The sequence below is a fragment of the Ovis aries genome, chromosome 4 (assembly GCF_016772045.2).
Source record: "Ovis aries strain OAR_USU_Benz2616 breed Rambouillet chromosome 4, ARS-UI_Ramb_v3.0, whole genome shotgun sequence".
NCBI lineage: Eukaryota > Metazoa > Chordata > Mammalia > Artiodactyla > Bovidae > Ovis > Ovis aries.
The window spans coordinates 21,428,003-21,449,385 of record NC_056057.1 but is presented as its reverse complement, the minus strand read 5'-3'; the positions used below and the strand labels follow the sequence as shown (position 1 = coordinate 21,449,385).

The following is a 21,383-nucleotide window of genomic DNA, read 5'->3' as shown; positions in this document are numbered from 1 at the left end:
ACATACTCAAAAGCTAGTCTGTAAAAATTTGACCTAGCTTTATAGCCTACAAAGGAAACAGGAATCCTAAAACTTTATGTGATAGCACTAGTGGTAAACAGTGAAACTGAAATAAATTTTTCTAAATTATTATTAATAATAAAACATTTCAGTCACCTAGCTAAAGTATTGAATTATCTTCATATTCTATTTTTTAAGTGCTATAATATTGCTTTATGTGAGGAGGCACTCAAAAACTATCATCCAAAAATGCATGAAAATGTATTTTAGAAGTAAGGGAATTATTAATAAAAGTACTACAATTGTGATTCTTTTCTTTCTAAATATTTCTCACTTTTGTATGCCTAATTTTATATATATATATTTTTAAATAAAGAGGGCTCAGATTATATAAACTCATAAAACTTGATTCTGTCCCTTAAGGAATTTACAAAGAATTCCAAAAGGAGAATCTTTAGGAAGGAAAAAGTAATCCAACAACCTCTTTGTCATGACTTTCTAACTTGAATCCTGATGCTGTCACCACAGTCAGCTTTCAGGGAGACAGATTAATTTCTCTTTATTTAAATCCCTTTAAATTTCCTTTCTTGAAGAAAGAAAGTTTGCATCAAAAATATTACAGTTAGACATTTTTTCACAGTAGTGTCAGTTCAGTTCAGTCGCTCAGTCATGTCCAACTCTTTGTGACCCCATAAACCGCAGCATGCCAGGCCTCCCTGTCCATCATCAACTCCCGGAGTTCACCCAAACTCATGTCCATTGAGTCGGTGATGCCATCCAACCATCTCATCCTCTGTCGTCCCCTTCTCCTCCCACCCTCAATCTTTCCCAGCATCAGGATCTTTTCAAATGAGTCAGCTCTTGACATCAGGTAGCCAAAGTGTTGGGAGTTTCAGCTTCAGCATCAGTCCATCCAATGAACACCCAGGACTGATCTCCTTTAGGATGGACTGGTTGGATCTCCTTGCAGTCCAAGGGACTCTCAAGAGTCTTTTCCAACACCACAGTTCAAAAGCATCAATGCTTCGGCACTCAGCTTTCTTTACAGTCCAACTCTCACATCCATACATGACTATTGGAAAAACCATAACCTTGACTAGATGGACCTTTGTTGACAAAGTAATGTCTCTGCCTTTTTTTTTTTTTAATTTGCCAGCACATCAAAAAGAACTTTTATTCTGATTTGAATAGCCTCTTATGCACTCATGCTTTCTTGCCAGATGCCTTTGGAGCAGGGGCTTTCTGGGATGGAGCTTTCTGACCCTTCTGAGTTTTAGGAGGAGGTGCTGATTTCTGGCCTACAGCTTTCTGGGCAGGAACCTTCTGGGCTGGAGCCTTCTTACCCTCAGTGGTGATCTTTTTTGCTGGAACCTTGGCAGGAGCAGCAGCTACTGCAGCTGCCCCTTAGCAGGAAGGGCTTTCTTGGGAGAAGCTTTCAGGAGAGCTGCCTTCTGAAGTTTCTTAACTTCAATCTTGATTAGTCTGTTCCTCATTTTCTTTGCCTTCATGACTTTGTAACGATCAAAATCTGTCATCTTCACTTTCTTTTCTCTGGCTTCAATCTTCTTGGCCCACCTTGTGGCTGCCCACTTTGCATTGATATCTGCCTTCTCCCAGGCTTCTCGGACATACTTCTGGCAGGCACTGTGTGGGAACTTAAGGATGAAGTCAGTGAACTGTATGCCTTTGAAAGGCATAGCTTGTCTCCTAACTTGAGTGCAAGGTCCATCCACCAAAGCCCTGTTCTGATCAATAACATCTACAATCACGACCAGCTTCCTGATATGAGGCCCAAAGAAGATGTAGGCCATTTGACCAACTTCTATGAAGTGTCTGAACACCACGTTGGAGGCATTCGGTGAGAGGATTGTCTGCTTTTTAATATGCTCTCTAGGTTGGTCATAACTTTTCTTCCAAGGAGTAAGTGTCTTTTAATTTCATTGCTGCAATCACCATCTGCAGTGATTTTGGAGCCCCTCACAATAAAGTCTGTCACTGTTTCCACTGTTTTCCCATCTATTTGCCATGAAGTGATGGGAAAGTGCTGTACTCACTATGCCAGCAAATTCAGAAAACTCAGCAGTGGCCACAGGACTGGAAAAGATCAGTTTTCATTCTGATCCCAAAGAAAGCCAATGCCAAGGAATGCTCAAATTACCGCACAATTGCACTCATCTCACACGCTAGTAAAGTAATGCTTAAAATTCTCCAAGCCAGGCTTCAGCAACACGTGAACTGTGAACTTCCAGATGTTCAAGCTGGCTTTAGAAAAGGCAGAGGAGCCAGAGATCAAATCGCCAACATCCAATGGATCATCAAAAAAGCAAGAGAGTTCCAGAAAAACATCTATTTCTGCTTTATTGACTATGCCAAAGCCTTTCACTGTGTGGCTCACAATAAACTGTGGAAAATTCTGAAAGAGATGGGAATACCAGACCACCTGACCTGCCTTTTGAGAAATCTGTATGTAGGTCAGGAAGCAATAGTTAGAACTGGACATGGAACAACAGACTGGTTCCAAATAGGAAAAGGAGTATGTCAAGGCTGTATATTGTGACCCTGCTTATTTAACTTATATGTAGAGTACATCATGAGAAATGCTGGGCTGGAAGAAGCACAGCTGGAATCAAGATTGCCGGGAGAAATATCAATAACCTCAGATATGCAGATGACACCATGCTTATGGCAGAAAGTGAAGAAGAACTAAAGAGCCTCTTGATGAAAGTGAAAGAGGAGTGTGAAAAAGTTGGCTTAAAGCTCAATATTCAGAATACTAAGATCATGGCATCTGGTCCCATCACTTCATGGCAAAAAGATGGGTAAAGAGTGGAAACAGTGGCTAACTTTATTTTTCTGGGATCCAAAATCACAGTAGATGGTGAGTGCAGCAATGAAATTAAAAGACATTTACTCCTTGGAAGAAAACTTATGACCAACCTAGACAGCATATTAAAAAGCAGAGACATTACTTTGCCCGCAAAGGTCCGTCTAGTCAAGGCTACGGCTTTTCCAGTGGTTGTGTATGGATGTGAGAGTCGGACTATGAAGAAAACTGAGTGCCAAAGAATTGATGCCTTTGAACTGTGGTGTTGGAGAAGACTGTTGAGAGTCCCATGGACTGCAAGGAAATCCAACTAGTCCATCCTAAAGGAGATCAGTCCTGGGTGTTCTTTGGAAGGACTGATGTTGATACTGAAACTCCAATACTTTGGCCACCTGAAGCGAAGAGCTGATTCATTTGAAAAGACCCTGATGCTCAGAAAGATTGAGGGTGGGAGGAGAAGGGGACAACAGAGGGTGAGATGGTTGGATGGCATTACCAACTCAATGGGCATGGGTTTGGATGAACTCTGGGTGTTGGTGATGGACAGGGAGGCCTGGCATGCTGTGGTTCATGGCGTCCCAAGGAGTCAGACATGACTGAGTGACTGAACTGAACTGAACTGATGGGACCAGATGCCATGATCTTTGTTTTCTGAATGTTGAGCTTTAAGCCAACTTTTTCACTCTCCTCTTTCACTTTCATCAAGAGGCTCTGTAGTTCTTCTTCACTTTCTGCCATAAGGGTGGTGTCATCTGCATATCTGAGGTTATTGATATTTCTCCCGGCAATCTTGATTCCAGCTTGTGTTTCTTCCAGTCCAGCGTTTCTCATGATGTACCCTGCATAGAAGTTAAATAAGCAGGGTGACAATATACAGCCTTGACGTCTTCCTTTTCCTATTTGGAACCAGTCTGCTGTTCCATGTCCAGTTTAAACTGTTGCTTCCTGACCTACATATAGGTTTCTCAAGAGGCAGGTCAGGTGGTCTGGTGTCTTTTTCAGAATTTTCCACAGTTTGTTGTGATCCACACAGTCAAAGGCTTTGGCATAGTCAATAAAGCAGAAATAGATGTTTTTGTGGAACTCTCTTGCTTTCTCGATGATCCCGAAAATGTTAGCAATTTGATCTCTGGTTCCTCTGTCTTTTCTAAAACCAGCTTGAACATCTGGATGTTCATGGTTGATGTACTGCTGAAGCCTGGGTCGGAGAATTTTGAGCATTACTTTACTAATGCTAGTAGTGTCAGGGGAGTGTGTAATTTCCTCATTCTGTCTCATCACAACAAAAATTTGTAGTAATGGATGTTAAGGCACTCAGCATGTCACAGCTCTTGGACAGTGTTATAGCTGCATGTTACAGCTCAGTTTTTCTTAGAAAATACACCCTCCAGGTGTGAGGGCATGCCCACCCAAAAGACACAAAGAGAGAGAGAGAGAAAGAGAGTGCGAGAGAGAAAGAGAGAGAGAGCGCATGTGGGAGAGAGACCCTGGCCCTTTGGCTCCTCTTTTTATGTGTTTTTCCTCCCCCTGGGCCTGCCCTATGTAAATCAGGCTAGCCAGGGGTGCTGTTTGTTCTACTGAGGTTCTCACTCCAGTACTCGTACCTTTCTTTGTGCTATTTAGGCGGGCTTTTCCCTTCCCTGTTTTTTCAGTTCAGTTCAGTCACTCAGTCCTGTCCGACTCTTTGCAACCCCATGAATTGAGCACGCCAGGCCTCCCTGTCCATCACCAACTCCCAGACTTCACTCAAACTCATGTCCATCGAGTTGGTGATGCCATCCAGCCAACTCATCCTCTGTCGTCCCCTTCTCCTCCTGCCCCCAATCCCTCCCAGCATCAGAGTCTTTACCAATGAGTCAACTTTTCACATGAGGTGGCCAAAATGCTGGAGTTTCAGCTTTATCATCATTCCTTCCAAAGAACACCCAGGACTGATCTCCTTTAGGATGGACTGTTTGGATCTCCTTGCAGTCCAAGGGACTTACAAGAGTCTTCTCCAATACCACAGTTCAAAAGCATCAATGCTTCGGCGCTCAGCTCTCTTCACAGTCCAACTCTCACATCCATACATGACTACTGGAAAAACCATAGCCTTGACTAGATGGACCTTTGTTGGCAAAGTAATGTCTCTGCTTTTGAATATGCTATCTAGGTTGATTATAACTTTCCTTCCAAGGAGTAAGCATCTTTTAATTTCATGGCGGCATTCACCATCTGCAGTGATTTTGGAGCCCCCCAAAATAAAGTCTAATACTGTTTCCACTGTTTCCCCATCTATTTGCCATGAAGTGATGGGACCAGATGCCATGATCTTTGTTTTCTGAATGTTGAGCTTTAAGCCAACTTTTTCACTCTCCTCTTTCACTTTCATCAAGAGGCTTTTTCGTTCCTCTTCACTTTCTGCCATAAGGGTGGTGTCATCTGCATACCTGAGGTTATTGATATTTCTCCCGGCAATCTTGATTCCAGCTTGTGTTTCTTCCAGTCCAGCATTTCTCATGATGTACTCTGCATATAAGTTAAATAAGCAGGGTCACAATATACAGCCTTGATGTACTTCTTTTCCTATTTGGAACCAGTCTGTTGTTCCATGTCCAGTTCTAACTATTGCTTCCTGACCTGCATATAGGTTTCTCAAGAGGTAGGTCAGGTGGTCTGGTATTCCCATCTCTTTCAGAATTTTCCACAGTTTATTGTGATCCACACAGTCAAAGGCTTTGGCACAGTCAGTAAAGCAGAAATAGATGTTTTTCTGGAACTCTCTTGCTTTTTCGATGATCCAGCGGATGTTGGCAATTTGATCTCTGGTTTCTCTGCTTTTTCTAAAACCAGCTTCTGGACTCCTTTTTCCTATTCTAACTACCTAACAGTAGGATTATGAGTGGTTTTTAAAATATATCTTCTTTTGACATTGTTTATATTGTCTACATTGAAAAGTACTTTTATTTTAGAAATTAAAACTTTTTTTAAAGAACTTGGCTCAAGCACAAAGTGAAAACTATTTTTGTTCTCATTAGCATGGTTCAATTGGTACTAAATTTACATGATTGAATATTTACTACAGGGCCTAGAATTAACTAATTTGTTACAATGTTAATTTTAAATGCATGAAAAAAAGAAACTGAAAAAATCATATGATATGTGCTAAATATTTAATCTTACAGAGCATTGTTGTTTGAGGGAAACAGTTTATACTTTGTATATTATCTTGCATGTCTTATCCTGTTTGAGCAATCTGTGCAGAGATTTGAGTCTTCCCTCCTCTCTTGCTTCTTAGGTCTGTTGTCTGCACAGACCTCCTGCGGAGAGAAGTGAGGGATAATTGGGGTTAAAGGCTAAGGTGTACTAAATCTTTGTGCCCCCATTTCTCACGTTGAAACTCTAACCCCTATTTTGATGGTTTAAGAGGTGGGTTCTTTGGGAAGTAACTGGGTCTAGATTAGGTCATGAAGGTGGGGCCCTCATGAGCCGATTAATGCCCTTAAAGGAAGAGACAGCAGAGTTTGACTTTGCCATGTTATGATACAGCAAGATGAAGGTCATCTGCAAACAAGGAAGAAGGTTTTCACCAGACACTGTATCTGCTGGTACCCTGATCGTGGGCTTCTCAGGCTCCAGAACTGTCAGAAATATGTTTGTTGTTTAAGCCACCGAGTCTGCGGTATTTTGTTAGGGCAGCTTGAGCAAACTGAGACAAGAGACTCATCTCTGGGGGGAGTGTTGCATGGCTGGTATTCCTCCAAGTTTCCAGAAAAGACAAACAACCTTCCACACACCATCTCCTTGCACCATCTCTCTCTCTTATTTTCTCTTTCTCTCTGAATAATGGTTATCTTCCCACAGGGAGATAATTCCCATTCACATGTAGGAAGTACTTCAACCTCTATTGGTGACAATATCCCTTGAAGAGAGAGCTTCTCTTTGTTCTTTATGAATGCTTGAGTTAGCAAAGCTATTTCAGGGTTCAAACCAAGCCTCTAGAAGCCTGTGCTGCCTAGCTTCAAGGTTTTAGGAAGAGGGATTTTGCTACAGAGAGAGGAACTTGCCTTCCAAAAGGGAACTGGAAGGCGGAAGAGTGTGCCAGGCAGTCTTTGATGAAAAACTGAAACGGCTGGAGGATACAAAAGGATGAATGAGAACTTCTGAGGTACTTATTGTGAAATGTGCAATATAGGCCCTCTCTTTTGAATCCTGGGTGACACTATTAAGAAATCTTTGATTTGATGTATAGGCTTGAAGCCTCTTCACTCTTTGGAAAAGGAGGCTTAAACAAGAGCTGAGACCTGGATTCCATGGGTAAAGATGCCAGAGGTCAGCAGGAGTGCTGACACCTAGGTCACTTACAATAAATTCTGGTGAATAAATGAATGATAAGAATCAAGACACACAAGAATTATTTCAATAAAACTGTAAGAAAGTACATAGAGATGTAGGTAAAATGTGAAGATGACTGATTTATTATAGAATGGATATAGGATTTATGGCCAAAGATCTATGGATTTGAGAGCTCTGTATGTTGTTTGCTTGTTGTGTATTCTTGAAAAGTAATTTCAATTTTCCAAGTTTCTGTTTTCTATCTGTAAAATATCTGTTGCCTCTATCTGTAAAATAGGGGCAACAATTTGTATAACTTCTCTGAATAGTTTTTGGTAAGAATTTTTAATAAATGGTGCGAAAGTGCATTATTAGAAACCTGAAACTCTTAGGTAGGAAGTTAGGCATGAGTAACAAGGGGTTGCCTAGAAAAGACTCAAGCTGAACTTTAAACTCCGCCTCAGACATACCCTAGTGTAGCCCAAGAGAGCTCACAGATGTGCTACACATTAATCACAGAAACTTCTTGAACTCTAGCACATGTGCCCTTAAAACACAGCTGTGTCCTCAAGTGACTTCAGGCAGTCGGGAGTTCCTTAATTGTCATAAATATTCTATATATACATATGATTATAATAGACTGAATTATGGGAAAGGCATGCATATCAGAGCCTGTTGTTATGTAACTTGCAATTGTCAATCAAAACTGTCAGTCCATACCCACCTAAATGAATATGTAAATGTCCTGTCTTGAAAACTCCCACAACTCATCATTCCTGGGCCAGTGCCTCTCTTGGCCTGGCCTACCTCTTCCTTGTGGTGTTATTTCTGCTCCTTACTTAATAAACTTGTTTTTGCCACAGGTAAGACCTCAGATTCTTCTTTGTGGCCTTACCAAGAACCTAGGCCCACAAGGGAGGGTCCTCTTTGATCCTCCTCCATGCTATAACAGAACCCTTATATAAATGGCCACTCTAGTCTATGAGTAGAAAACAAGGTCATATTTTTTCCCACTATATGGTAACACTAAATCCCCTAGTCCAACTAATAAAATTACCTCTAAGCTTCTTCCTAGTGTTTTAAGTTTTCCAGGCTATTGCCTCACGTGTATCCAGGACTCAGAGCTATCCTTCTGTGGGAAAACTGCTGATGCTTCCCCAAGCCTTGGTACAGGAAAGACACTGTGTGCTCCCACTTCCCACGGTACAACTGAGAGCAGGCTGTGACTTTTATCATCTAGAATTTGTTGAAGCGTCGCATTAAAATAGGAGCATTACTTCTAGGACAACTTCCAATTTGCATTAGAGTCTGTTAAACTAATTAAACAACATGAATCATTAGGCTGAGATGGCTCTAATGCCATGGCAGCGATGTAAGCAAACCAAAATCTAAGCCTGTAAATGCCTCAAGGTTAAGAAATCAAAACCCAAGGTCAACCAATCACAGTTTAGGCTTTAAGCAACCGCCAATCAATAATCTCTTTGTTTTGCTTCTCTCTTTTCTGTAGAAGCGTCTCTTCCAGAGCTCCTATCCATGGAGCATTCTTAACCACTTCCAGTTTGGCACTGTCTGATTCCAACCAACTTCTGCTCAAATAAACTCATGAAGTTTTTTTTAAACTTCATTTTATACTGGAGTATAATTGATTAACAATGTTGTGAGAGTTTCAGGGAAACCCCACTTTCATAGTTGATTAACAATATTGTGACAGTTTCAGGTGTACAGCAAAGTGATTCAATCATAAATATACATGTATCAATTCTTTTTCAAATTATTTTCCTAGTTAGATTATTACAGAGTTTTGTAAATTTGTAAAATTTTTAATATGCCTCAGTAAGTCTTTTAACAAGTCCCTCAGAGGCAAGCCATTCTCTACAAAGGAGAAGCCAGTTCATCTATCACTGAAGGCACCAGGCATTTTCTCACCTCACAGTCTGGGCCCAACTACCTATTCTCTAAGGAGAAAGCAGATTCTTACCTGCCAAGGCCAAGGCCTTTCTCATTTCCTTTCTCACACTTAAATCCTTACTGGGTTTCTTGACAGTGAAAACATATCCCTTCCCTTTAGCTTGGTACTTTTACCACAAGGAAGATCCAGTCCTGTGAACCACTGCAGACCGTCAAAGTATTTGATGATACATTTTTCTAAGTTTGATTTGTTGTGTGCACACATGCACACACACAGAGTTCAGTTCAGTCGCTCAGTTGTATCCGCCTCTTTGCAACTCCATGGACAGAGCACGCCAGGCCTCCCTGTCCATCACCAACTCCTGGAGCTTACTCAAACTCATGTCCATTGAGTCAGTGATGCCACCTAACCATCTCATTCTCTGTTATCCCCTTCTCCTCCTGACTTCAATCTTTCTCAGCATCAGGGTCTTTTCCAAGTAGTCAGTTCTTCACAGCAGATGGCCAAAGTATTGGAGTTTCAACTTCAGCGTCAGTCCTTCCAATGAAGATTCGGGACTGATTTCCTTTAGGATTGACTGGTTTGATCTCCTTGCAGTCCAAGAGACTCTCTCTCTCTCTCTCTCTCTCACACACACACACACACACACACACACAGACAACTAATGCAGTACAAATAGTCCATTCCACCCTATATGCTGTGCCATCAAAATTCCATCTTTCTAGCTTACAATCTTTGGTCCAGTTAGCTGGGTTGGAGGGAAAATGATCCTGATAGTCTGTAAGCAAAATACATGGCTAAGATTATCTCCCAGGGAGAAAATGATTGTTTTCAGCATATGGCCTCTCCTTGCACTGATTTAACACATGTTTCCTAGTCTGAAACATCTGCTTTAGGCTATTTCATTGTACTATGATTCCTCAGGAACTATGAGGCAGCAATAACTTCCAATAAAAAGCCTTACCAAAGGAATCCTCCCCAGAAAAAAGGAACCTTTGCCTGAAAGACAAAGCACTGTCTCTATCCAAGGAGGCAGGATCTATCTGTAATTTTCCCCAAAGGCAGTTTTTCCAGCTACAGAAAAGTATTTAGGTGTCATGCTCTGCTCAATGTCTTATATATTATATAACCATTGCTTACTATAATTTAAAAAGATTAAAATGACAGAAAATGCTCTTAATATATAATACAAATATATAATTAAATGTAAAGTATATCTTAGAATTTGAATACTTATGCTTTTTTAGAACTTCTAGAATAAACAATAGAATAAGTTGTTACATTATCAACAAACATTAAAAAGTCAAACATGTCGGCATTTTGTGTGTATATTTAGTAAACAATGTATAATAAAATTTTTCTTTTATTATGAAATTAATTAATGTGCATTATTGTTCAACATGTCTAGATTAAGATATTAGTAAAAAAATTTAGCCCAAAATAATTTTAATGCTTAATGTCCTTATTTACAAATAGTTAGAAATTTCATTTCCAAATATACTGGCCAATGACTTAGTAGGGTTTTGTACTTGTAATAATCTGTTATGTCATTTCAAATACAGTACCATCATTATAAATTTCTTCATGCCAAAGACTAAAGCACAACCATTCACTTCATACAATGATACAGGTGTATGTAACAATTAAAGTGATGACATACAGCTTTATCTATTATAAACAAAAATAATAATATATCATAAAATAAAAAATTATTACAAAACAATAATTAAATGTAAGTAATTAGTCACACAGAAAAAATCTGGAATGATGTAAATTTTTTCTTCATACATTCAATTTTCTAGTTTAAACATGTATTACTTCAACCTTAAAATATAGCTTTCTTGAGTTGATATTAATAGCAAAAATGGCTAAAATGTAAAATCAAATTGGAGAATCAGAAAGACTTTTTTAAGTGTTCATTATGAAAATGTAAATCTAATGAACATAGTTTAAATTACAGATTGGTTAATTATTAATTGAGCCTTTAATTCTCAGAAATAGTGTTAGCTTGTTTAATTGATATTGAGGCCACATTATCTTACTCTGATTTTATATTTTATTCTTGGATCCTTCTGACACCTCTGTCTAAAACTAGCACCAGTTTTACTTCCTTTATAGTTGAATAGAAGAAAATTATTGATTTTACTTGTTAATTATGTTTCCTCTAATAGAATATAAGTTTCACGAGGTCTAGACCTGGCTTTGTTCATTCTAGTACTTCAGTTTCATGCACTGTTTACAGTAGGTATCCAATGAGAAAACTGATAAACTCTGACTCAAAAACGTTTTAATTCAGATTATCTGTCTTTGGTCCATCAAATAGTTCCTGTTGGTGTGTTGCAATAAGCTAGTGATATGTTTTCATCACATTGTTATTATAAATCCTGTTGTTGGTTTTAAACCTAAATGCATGTTCCTATCTTGGATACAGGAAACCTTATCTTATTCACTGTGTGTGCTGACATTATTCTTTGCTTTATTTTCTCTATTTATGGCCTTTGAATTCAATATATTTATTTTTTCATGTTCTCTTATCATGTTTATTTATAAGGATGCTTTAAATTATCTTGAAAATGAGAAAGGGGGATAAGGAAGGACATAAAGAAGAGCATACATTTGATGCGCACTGGTTATAATTAGAATGACTATAATTTATCACTCAAACCATGGCATTTTGAGAGTGAACTAGAAAGTCTATAATAATTACATCAACAAAACAGCTATTTCCAGAAAAATAAGATGTTGCTCTAATTGTAATAACTTTGTGTTTGGCAAGATATAGAAAATTGTAAATACAAAAATAATGAGCCAGGAAATGTGCTCTAGCTTGGTCTAGCCAGGTCTTTGGGACAATGACACAGAGCATGGTTCTCTACTCTCCAATTGGTGTTCTCTATGCACATAGCTTCACTCTCCTTTTTCTGTTCCATCCTTATCTGGAATATTTTTTTACAGAGTACAGAAGTTCAACGGTATCACTCTATTCTCAAGGTACAGATTATTCTTTCTGTATTGTAATCCACTAAATTATCCTATGAACTCATGCAATTCAAGCAAAAGCTGAAAGTTTCTCAGTACTATATTCTCAATTTCTGTCTTAGAACTCTCCTTGAGGCAAGGAACACAGAGAAGACTATACTAAATACCTAAGCAGAAGAAAGATGAAATATTGGCAGGAAGAGAAAGAAGATGGACTAATATTTCAAAACATTATTCACCAAACCTCTCACAGCTGGGTCCAGTTCAGTTACTCAGTTGTGTCCAACTCTTTGTGACCCCAAGAACTGCAGCAAGCCAGGCCTCCCTGTCCATCACTAACTCCTGGAGCTTACTCAAACTCATGTCCATCGCGTCAGTGATGCCATCCAACCATCTCATCCTCTGTTGTCACCTTCTCCTGCCTTCAGTATTTCTCAGGATCAGGGTCTTTTCCAAGGAATCAGTTCTTCACATCAGATGGCCAAAGTATTGGAGTTTCAGCTTCAGCATCAGCCCTTCCAATGAAGATTCAGGACTGATTTCCTTTAGGATGGACTGGTTGGATCTCCTTGCAGTCCAAGGGACTCTCAAGAGTCTTCTCCAACACCACAATTCAAAAGAATCAATTCTTCGGCACTCAGCTTTCTTTATAGTCCAACTCTCACATTCATATATGACTACTGGAAAAACCATAGCTTTGACTAGACGGACCTTTGTGGACAAAGTAATGTCTCTCCTTTTTAATATGCTGTGTAGGTTGGTCATAGCTTTTCTTCCAAGGAGCAAGTGTCTTTTTATTTCATGGCTGCAGTCACCATCTGCAGTGATTTTGTAACACAAAAAATAAAGTCTCTCACTGTTTCCACTTCCCCATCTATTTGCCCTGAAGTGATGGGACCAGATGCCACGATCTTAGTTTTCTGAATGTTGAGCTTTAAGCCAACTTTTTCACTCTCCTTCACAACTGGGTCCATTCTGGCCTATTTTTCTCCTTAACGTCTTTGCATAAGTAGTGTAAACTAAGACCCAGTGCAGTCAAAAAAAAAAGAAAAAAGAAAAGAATGCTTCTAACTCTTGTCCATGGCTATATAGACAGAAGATAGAAATAATATTTTATTAAAAATTGATTTGTGGATATTTCAGGAAGGCTGATACGCAGTATGTGATAAATGCTTCTGGTCAACAAAAAAAGATGTCACTAAAAGTGAATAGAAAAAACTTCACAGTTTTGCTCAGCAACCAGCAAACAAAAATGTAGAGGCCAGCATGACAGCCTCTATATAGAATAAACTGGAAGGAGTTATACAAAGGCTTTGTAGCTGACTGAGGAGATACTGAATAATTAAGACAGAAAAGATACTTCAAAGAGTTTCTAGTTCAAGGTGTATTCTCTTCACCTTAGTATTTCTGGAAAATGAGAACTTACATAGTTTTTATTCATATGAAGGCCAAAATATACATTAGAATATGTGGTTTTAACTTCTATGATCAATCATTAATTGTGCACAGACAATTTTCTTTATTTTAGGAGCTTGCTGCCACCTATGGATAAGAATAGAGTTTTACAGTTTGCATCAAGACTGTCCAACATCAGTCCATTGGTGAGGAATAACATAGCAGTGAATTGTAGATATAGCTTGAGTTTCATACATTTCAATTCAGTCAATTCAGTTCAAACAATGTTATCATCAGTATGTAACACTTGATTAGGTACTGGACAATCAGAGATATATAAACAAGGCTTTGATCCTCAAATAGCTTAGAGTTTAGTAGGTGAGATAAACCTAGAAACAGATCAAATTTCAACACCATGTGATAAAAGAAAATGTTCTGCAGGGAAAGAGCAGAGTTCAGCTCTAATAATGTAAAGATATAAAGCAGGAAGTGTGAGAGTAAAGGCTGAGAAATTAGACACAGTCCAGATACGGAAAACAGTGTGCTTAAAAGTAGAAAATTATTCAAGTAAATTTATACAACATGTATATTTGTGTGTTGATGATAATATACAATAAGTTAGGTCCTATATGTGTTGAATGAAGATGTTAATTATATATATCTCAAGCTCTGACAACAGTTCAGGACTGGAGATTGACGTTGATGGGTTGGTGGATATGAATAACAGATAAGGTATGAGGGACTACTATACAGGCAAAGTGAGAACAAGGGGCCAAATAAGGGAGTTTAAGAACATATTTATTGAGAATCAGAAGAGAAAGAAATCTACCAGGAGTTCATAGAGGTAAAACCAGGAGATCCCTAGAGCACTAAAAAGAGATTTAAAACTTTTTTACCAAGTCACAGGATTCTTGTATAATATCTGATTAAAAAAATGTGTGCACTTGTCCAGTAAAATCAATATGAAATAATGTTTAATAGAATATGCAGTCTTAACTAATAACAGCCAGTATAACCAATATAGTTAGTATTCACTTGTAGAAGTTAATGTCCTTAATATAGTCAGTATTAACTAATATTTACACCCTTGTACCTCTAGTTTTATATTTTCAAATATAGAAATGAAAACTGAAAGTAAGAAAAAAGCATAGTTTATTAGAAAAGATGTCATTATTTGATTCTTAATTTTCAGAACAGACTTTTATGTGTGAAATAATGATTATATATTATACTAAATTAATTTAATCTTGTGCTAAAAAAACTTTGACTCATAAAATGACATAGCCATGTACAGGATATACACTACAAAGCCCGTGCTGCAAAAAAGTGTGAGCAGTGTATCGTAACATCAGAATTTTCCAAGACTCTATGCTGATCCTTTTACGTCTTTGCCTTTGTCTTCAGATTGATGGCAAAGATCAATCTCTTTGGCAAAGTTTGCCCTACTAATGATGTGTGACTGCAGGTTGGCAGCTGTCCTGTTATTCAAGAGAAGGACTCCATGATTCCCATTCTATCATCAGTGAAAGCTCTAGACACATTAAAATTTCCTTCGAATTTTTTTTTATCTTCACAAAGCTTAAAAACTATCAATCTGGATGAGATCATCAGTTCTAAAAAAGTTATTTTTTATCCAGATATTATATTTTTAGTTTTTTATCATTGTGCAAATTAGAATGTACAGAAGCTCCAAAATAGGCAGATATTTTTAAAGAAAAAAAATACAGTCTGTGGGAGACATGTTGATAATTATTAATTTGCAAGCAATCCGTCCACAAGCTATGGCTGGCATACCAAATAAAGCTGGGTTCTGTTATTGTAAATAAGGTTTCAATAGAACACAGCTATACCCATTTCTTTATAGATTGTTTATATCTGCTTTTGCTTCACCATAGCAGAGATAAATAGTTTCTACAAAAGATTAGCCAGTAAAATTAAAAATGCTTACTATCTAACCCTGCCAAACCTAGAACAAAAGCTGGACAGCATGCATAGAGCAGAATGATTCTAGTTCAGCTGGGGACTAAACAGTATTTAGAGATCTCTGGCTAAGTGTTGGTTAAGGCAGCCTTTTGTTCTCTTAGCGCTTATACTCTGATTAGCATATTTACTCTGTTACCAACAACAGAAGAGGATATTTCAATCACTGTGCTTGTAATAATGACTCAGCAAAGATAGTGCAGTAAGAATTGCTGATTATTGAGCACTTGCTCAGCATTAGGCTCAACATTTTATATGCATCACTTTATTTATACAAACTATACCACTCAGTTGCAAATGATTCTATATTATTCCCATTTTCAAGAGGATAAAATGAGGCTTGGTTACTTTGTGTAGCATTGTCAGGTCACATTTAAACCAACACCATCAATGTCAAGAGCTTCAATACTTAATATGAAATTAAAGGGCCAAGGGAATAAATAGTAGAGGATTGTTCATATCCAGCCTTTGCAGGTAAATTTGTTAGAGGTATCATATTAGCTAACTTATAAGGAAAGAGGAAGAGTTAACCAGAAAAACAGGAGAGGATGGGTATATGAAGGCCACAGACAATCTCTGAACTCCCTAACAATTTTGCAGGGTAATATGTAATTTAGTTTGTTTTGGGGTGTGCTGAGTAGCAAGATTTCATTCATAGGTCATATGAGAAATAATAATACTAAAAATAACAACAGTTTCCCCACTTATTGAGCACATCCTATACCAGGAATGTCAAAGCTTCACATGTACCATTTGTTTCATCCACACAGTAACTCTATGAGGACTTCCCTGGTGGCCCAGTGGTTAAGAATCCACCTGCCAATGCAGGAAACATGGGCTCTGTCCCTGGTCTGGGATAATCCTGCATGTCATGAGGCAGCTGAGCCCATGTCCCACAGCTCCTGAGCCCACGTGCCTAGAACTCATGCTCCAAACAAAGGGAAGCCATCACAATAAGAAGCCGTGGAATGGGCTTCAATGAAGCCCCTCAATGAAGAATAGCCCCTACGGGCTGCAAATAGAGAAAGCCCTCCCATGGCAATGAAGACCCAGCACAGCCAAAAATAAATCAATAAACAAATAAAGTAAAACTTTTCTAAAAACATAAAGTCTGTTGCTTATTTAAATTATATGCAGAGTACATCATGTGAAATGCTGGGCTAGATGAATCACAAGCTGGAATGAAGATTGTCGGAAGAAATATCAACAATCTCAGATACGCAGATGATACCACTGTAATGGCAAAAAGTGAAGAGGAACTAAAGAGCCTCTTGATGAATGTGAAAGAGGGGAGTGAAAACTGGCTTGAAACTCAGGATTCAAAAAACTAAGATCAGCATCTGGTCCTATCGCTTCATGGCAAACAGATGGGGGAAATGTGGAAACAGTGTCAAATTTCATTTTCTTGGGCTCCAAAATCAATGTGAATGGTGACTGCAGCCATAAAACTAAAAGAAGCTTGCTCCTTGTGAGAATATCTATGTCAAACTTAAACAGTGTTTTAAAAAGCAGAGACATCACTTTGTTGACAAAGGTCCATCTAGTCAAAGCTATGGTTTTCCCAGTAGTCATGTATAGATGTGAGAGTTGGGCCATAAAGAAGGCTGAGCACTAAAGAATTGATACTTTCCAACTGTGGTATTGGAGAAGACTCTTGAAAGTCCCTTGGGCAACAAGGTGACAAAACCAGTCAATACTAAAGGAAATCAACCCTGAATATTCATGGATTCTGAAGCTGAAGCACCAATACTTTGGCCGCCTGATGCAAAGAGCTGACTCATTGGAAAAGACCCTAATGTTGGGAAAAATTAAGGGCAAGAGAAGAAGGGGGTAACAGAGGATGAGATGTTTGGATGGCACCACTGACTCAATGGACGTGAGTTTGAGGAAACTCGGGGAGATAGTGATGGACAAAGAAGCCTGGCATGCTTCAAGGGGTCACAAAGAGTCTGATATGAATTAGCAACTGGACAACAATAATCAAAAAAATAACTTTATGAGGCAAATATTATTACTATCCCCATTTTACAGATGTCAAAACAGGTAAAAATAAGTTAAATATATTGCCAGAGTTACCTGGTTAGTATCCCTGGTGTTCAGATGGTAAAGAATCTGCCTGCAATTCGGGAGACCTAGGTTCGATTCTTGGGTTGGGAAGTTCCCATGGAGAAAGGAATGGCAACCTACTTCAGTTATCCTTACCTGGAGAATCCCTGGGACAGAGAAGCCTGGTGGGCTACAATCCATGGGATCACAAAGAGTCAACTATGACTGAGTGACTAACACTTTCAATTTTCACCTGGTTGGTAAGTGGCAGAACTAGTTTTCAAAACTTGCCATTCTGAATATAGGTCTCTTAACCACTGCACTGCAGTGCCTTACACTGGGAAACTCCTTGAGTAGGATGTGGTAGCTCTCCGAGGAATGGCAACCTGACAGCAACCCACCCTTACCCAGCTGACTTCAAGTACTGGATTCAATTTTCCAAAGGTAATGGCAACCCACTCCAGTGTTCTTGCCTGGAGAATCCCAGGGACGGGGGAGCCTGGTGGGCTGCTGTGTATGGGGTCACACAGAGTCAGACACGACTGAAGTGACTTAGTAGTAGTAGTAGTAAGGACACAATGAGTCTAGAGAATGGGTTTAAAGAATCAGCTCTATCTTGGAGTGAACTGCTATTGATTGGTTTGAGTGCCTACCTCTCTGGCCTCTATCCGCAATTCATATGTTGAAGCCCTAAGCCCCAGTGTGACTATACCTCGAGACAGAGTCTTTAGGAAGTAATAAAGGTTAAATGAGGTCAGAAGGAGACTTGTAGATGACCAACATCCTCCCATGGTGGAGAAAGAAATGTCTCTTCCTCTTCCTATAAGACCATAATCCAGTCAGACTAGGGCCCACCCTTATGACCTGCAAGACAGACGCAGTACTGGAAAACAGTTAGAGAGCACTAATTTATAAAATCTGCCCAGCCCCACCCCTTCCCCACACCAGCCCCATGAATGGTCTGTACTGGCTGCCAGGTACTTGTTTGAGTTGGAGTTAAACATATGCAGGGGTCAAGGCAAGCACTGTAACCCACAGGCTACTAACTTCCACAGTAGAGCTGTAGTGCTCTTTGGAACCAGAGAGGGCCTCCTGGCAGCCAGATACTTGAACTTCTAATGAACCCAATGAATGCACTCTGATGGTGTTGTCTGTGTCATGAACAGAAGGCTCTAATCTTTAGATCTCCCCATGAAATTCTTGTGCAAACTGCTTTGATTTGGTTTCATATAAAAAGCCAATTTACTTTAAAAAGGGGAAAAGAAAGAGCAATGCAAAGATATTCTGTTTGAGTTGAAGAATATCAAGAGATCAGTGAGAACAGCCTGATTACAAACGACTTTAAAATCCTCAAATCACACACAGTGTGGACTTGAGGGACTCCACACACAGTGGAGACCAGTTCTCTGAAGTTACAAACTATGTTTGGCAGCATTTAGTAGAGATGCAAATAGGTCCCTGAGGTATACAAAAAACTCTGGCAGAGAACAGCAAAGAGAGTTACAAAAAGTTTCATTTAATGGAAAGAGGATAGCTTATCTCTAAAAGGCTCCTCTGGATGGAATTCTCCAGGTAAGAATATTGGAAGGGGTCACTGTTTTCCAGGGCACCTTCCTGACCCAGAAATCGAACCAGTGTCTCCTACATTGCGGGCAGGTTCTTTACCAGCTGAACTACCAGGGAAGCTTATCTCTAGAGGCAGTCACAATCACTTCAGTTCAGCTCAGTTCAGTCGCTCAGTTGTGTCCGACTCTTTGCGACCCTATGAATTGCAGCACGCCAGGCCTCCCTGTTCATCACCATCTCCTGGAGTTCACTCAGACTCAGGTCCATCAAGTCCGTGATGCCATCCAGCCATCTCATCCTCGGTCGTCCCCTTCTCCTCCTGCCCCCAATCCCTCCCAGCATCAGAGTCTTTTCCAGTGAGTCAACTCTTCGCATGAGGTGGCCAAAGTACTGGAGTTTCAGCTTTAGCATCATTCCAAAGAAATTTCCAAAGAAATCCCAGGGCTGATCTCCTTCAGAATGGACTGGTTGGATCTCCTTGCACTCCAAGGGACTCTCAAGAGTCTTCTCCAACACCACACTTCAAAAGCATCAATTATTCGGCACTCAGCCTTCTTCACTGTCCAACTCTAACATCCATACATGACCACTGGAAAAACCATAGCCTTGACTAGATGGACCTTAGTCGGCAAAGTAATGTCTCTGCTTTTGAATATGCTATCTAGGTTGCTCATAACTTTTCTTCCAAGGGGTAAGCGTCTTTTAATTTCATGGCTGCAATCACCATCTGCAGTGATTTTGGAGACCAAGAAAATAAACTCTGATGCTGTTTCCATGGTTTCCCCATCTATTTCCCATGAAGTGATGGGACCAGATGCCATGATCTTAGTTTTCTGAATGTTGAACTTTAGGCCAACTTTTTTGCTCTCCTCTTTCACTTTCATCAAGAGGCTTTTTAGCTCCTCTTCACTTTCTGCCATAAGGGTGGTGTCATCTGCATATCTGAGGTTATTGATATTTCTCCCCCAATCTTGATTCCAGCTTGTGTTTCTTCCAGTCCAGCGTTTCTCATGATGTACTCTGCATATAAGTTAAATAAGCAGGGTGACAATATACAGCCTTGACATACTCCTTTTCCTATTTGGAACCAGTCTGTTGTTCCATGTCCAGTTCCAACTGTTGCTTCCTGACCTGTATACAGATTTCTCAAGAAGCAGGTCAGGTGGTCTGGTATTCCCATCTCTCTCAGAATTTTCCGCAGTTTATTGTGATCCACACAGTCAAAGGCTTTGGCATAGTCAATAAAGCAGAAATAGATGTTTTTCTGGAACTCTCTTGCTTTTTCCATGATCCAGCAGATGTTGGCAATTTGATCTCTGGTTCCTCTGCCTTTTCTAAAACCAGCTTGAACATCAGGAAGTTCACGGTTCACATACTGCTGAAGCCTGGCTTGGAGAATTTTGAGCATTCCTTTACTAGCATGTGAGATGAGTGCAACTGTGCAGTAGTTTGAACATTCTTTGGCATTGCCTTTCTTTGGAATTGGAATGAAAACTGACCTTTTCCAATCCTGTGGCCACTGTTGAGTTTTCCAAATTTGCTGGCATATTGAGTACAGCACTTTCACAGCATCATCTTTCAGAATCTGAAATAGCTCAACTGGAATTCTATCACCTCCACTAGCTCTGTTCGTAGTGATGCTTTCTAAGGCCCACTTGACTTCACATTCCAAGATGTCTGGTTCTAGATTAGCGATCACATCATCAGGACTATCTGTGTTGTGAGGATCTTTTTTGTACAGTTCTTCCATTTATTCTTGCCACCTCTTCTTAATATCTTCTGCTTCTGTTAGGTCCATACCATTTCTGTCCTTTATTGAGCCCATCTTTGCATGAAATGTTCCCTTGGTATCTCTGATTTTCTTGAAGAGATCTCTAGTCTTTCCCAATCTGTTGTTTTCCTCTATTTCTTTGCATTGATCGCTGAGGAAGGCGTTATCTCTTCTTGCTATTCTTTGGAACTCTGCATTCAGATGCCTACATCTTTCCTTTTCTCCTTTGCTTTTCGCCTCTCTTCTCTTCACAGCTATTTGTAAGGCCTCCCCAGACAGCCATTTTGCTTTTTTGCATTTCTTTTCCATGGGGATGGTTTTGATCCCTGTCTCCTGAGCACCCAAATCCCTACAACTCAGAGTGACTGAGTCCAAAAAGAACTTCAAGTCATCTCAGAAGCTTAAAGAACTATGTCACATGGGAATAATAGTTTTGATGCAAATGCTCAACTTCAGAAAGCTGAAAGCTTCTGAATGGTAGGAAAGAATGGGAAGCTAAAAGAACAACAAAATGCTTGAAAACTTCAATACACAATGGGAACTCTTGTAAGTGATAAAGAGAGACAGTTAAAATCTCTGAAACTTCCCGAGGATGAGTG

General features: G+C 39.4%; 1 pseudogene; it reads right to left on the bottom strand.

Moving 5' to 3' along the window:
* Positions 1-1,160: 1,160 nt before the first annotated feature.
* On the bottom strand, positions 1,161-10,358 carry LOC101117414 (large ribosomal subunit protein eL14-like; annotated as a pseudogene).
* Between the last annotated feature and the right edge of the window lie 11,025 nt (positions 10,359-21,383).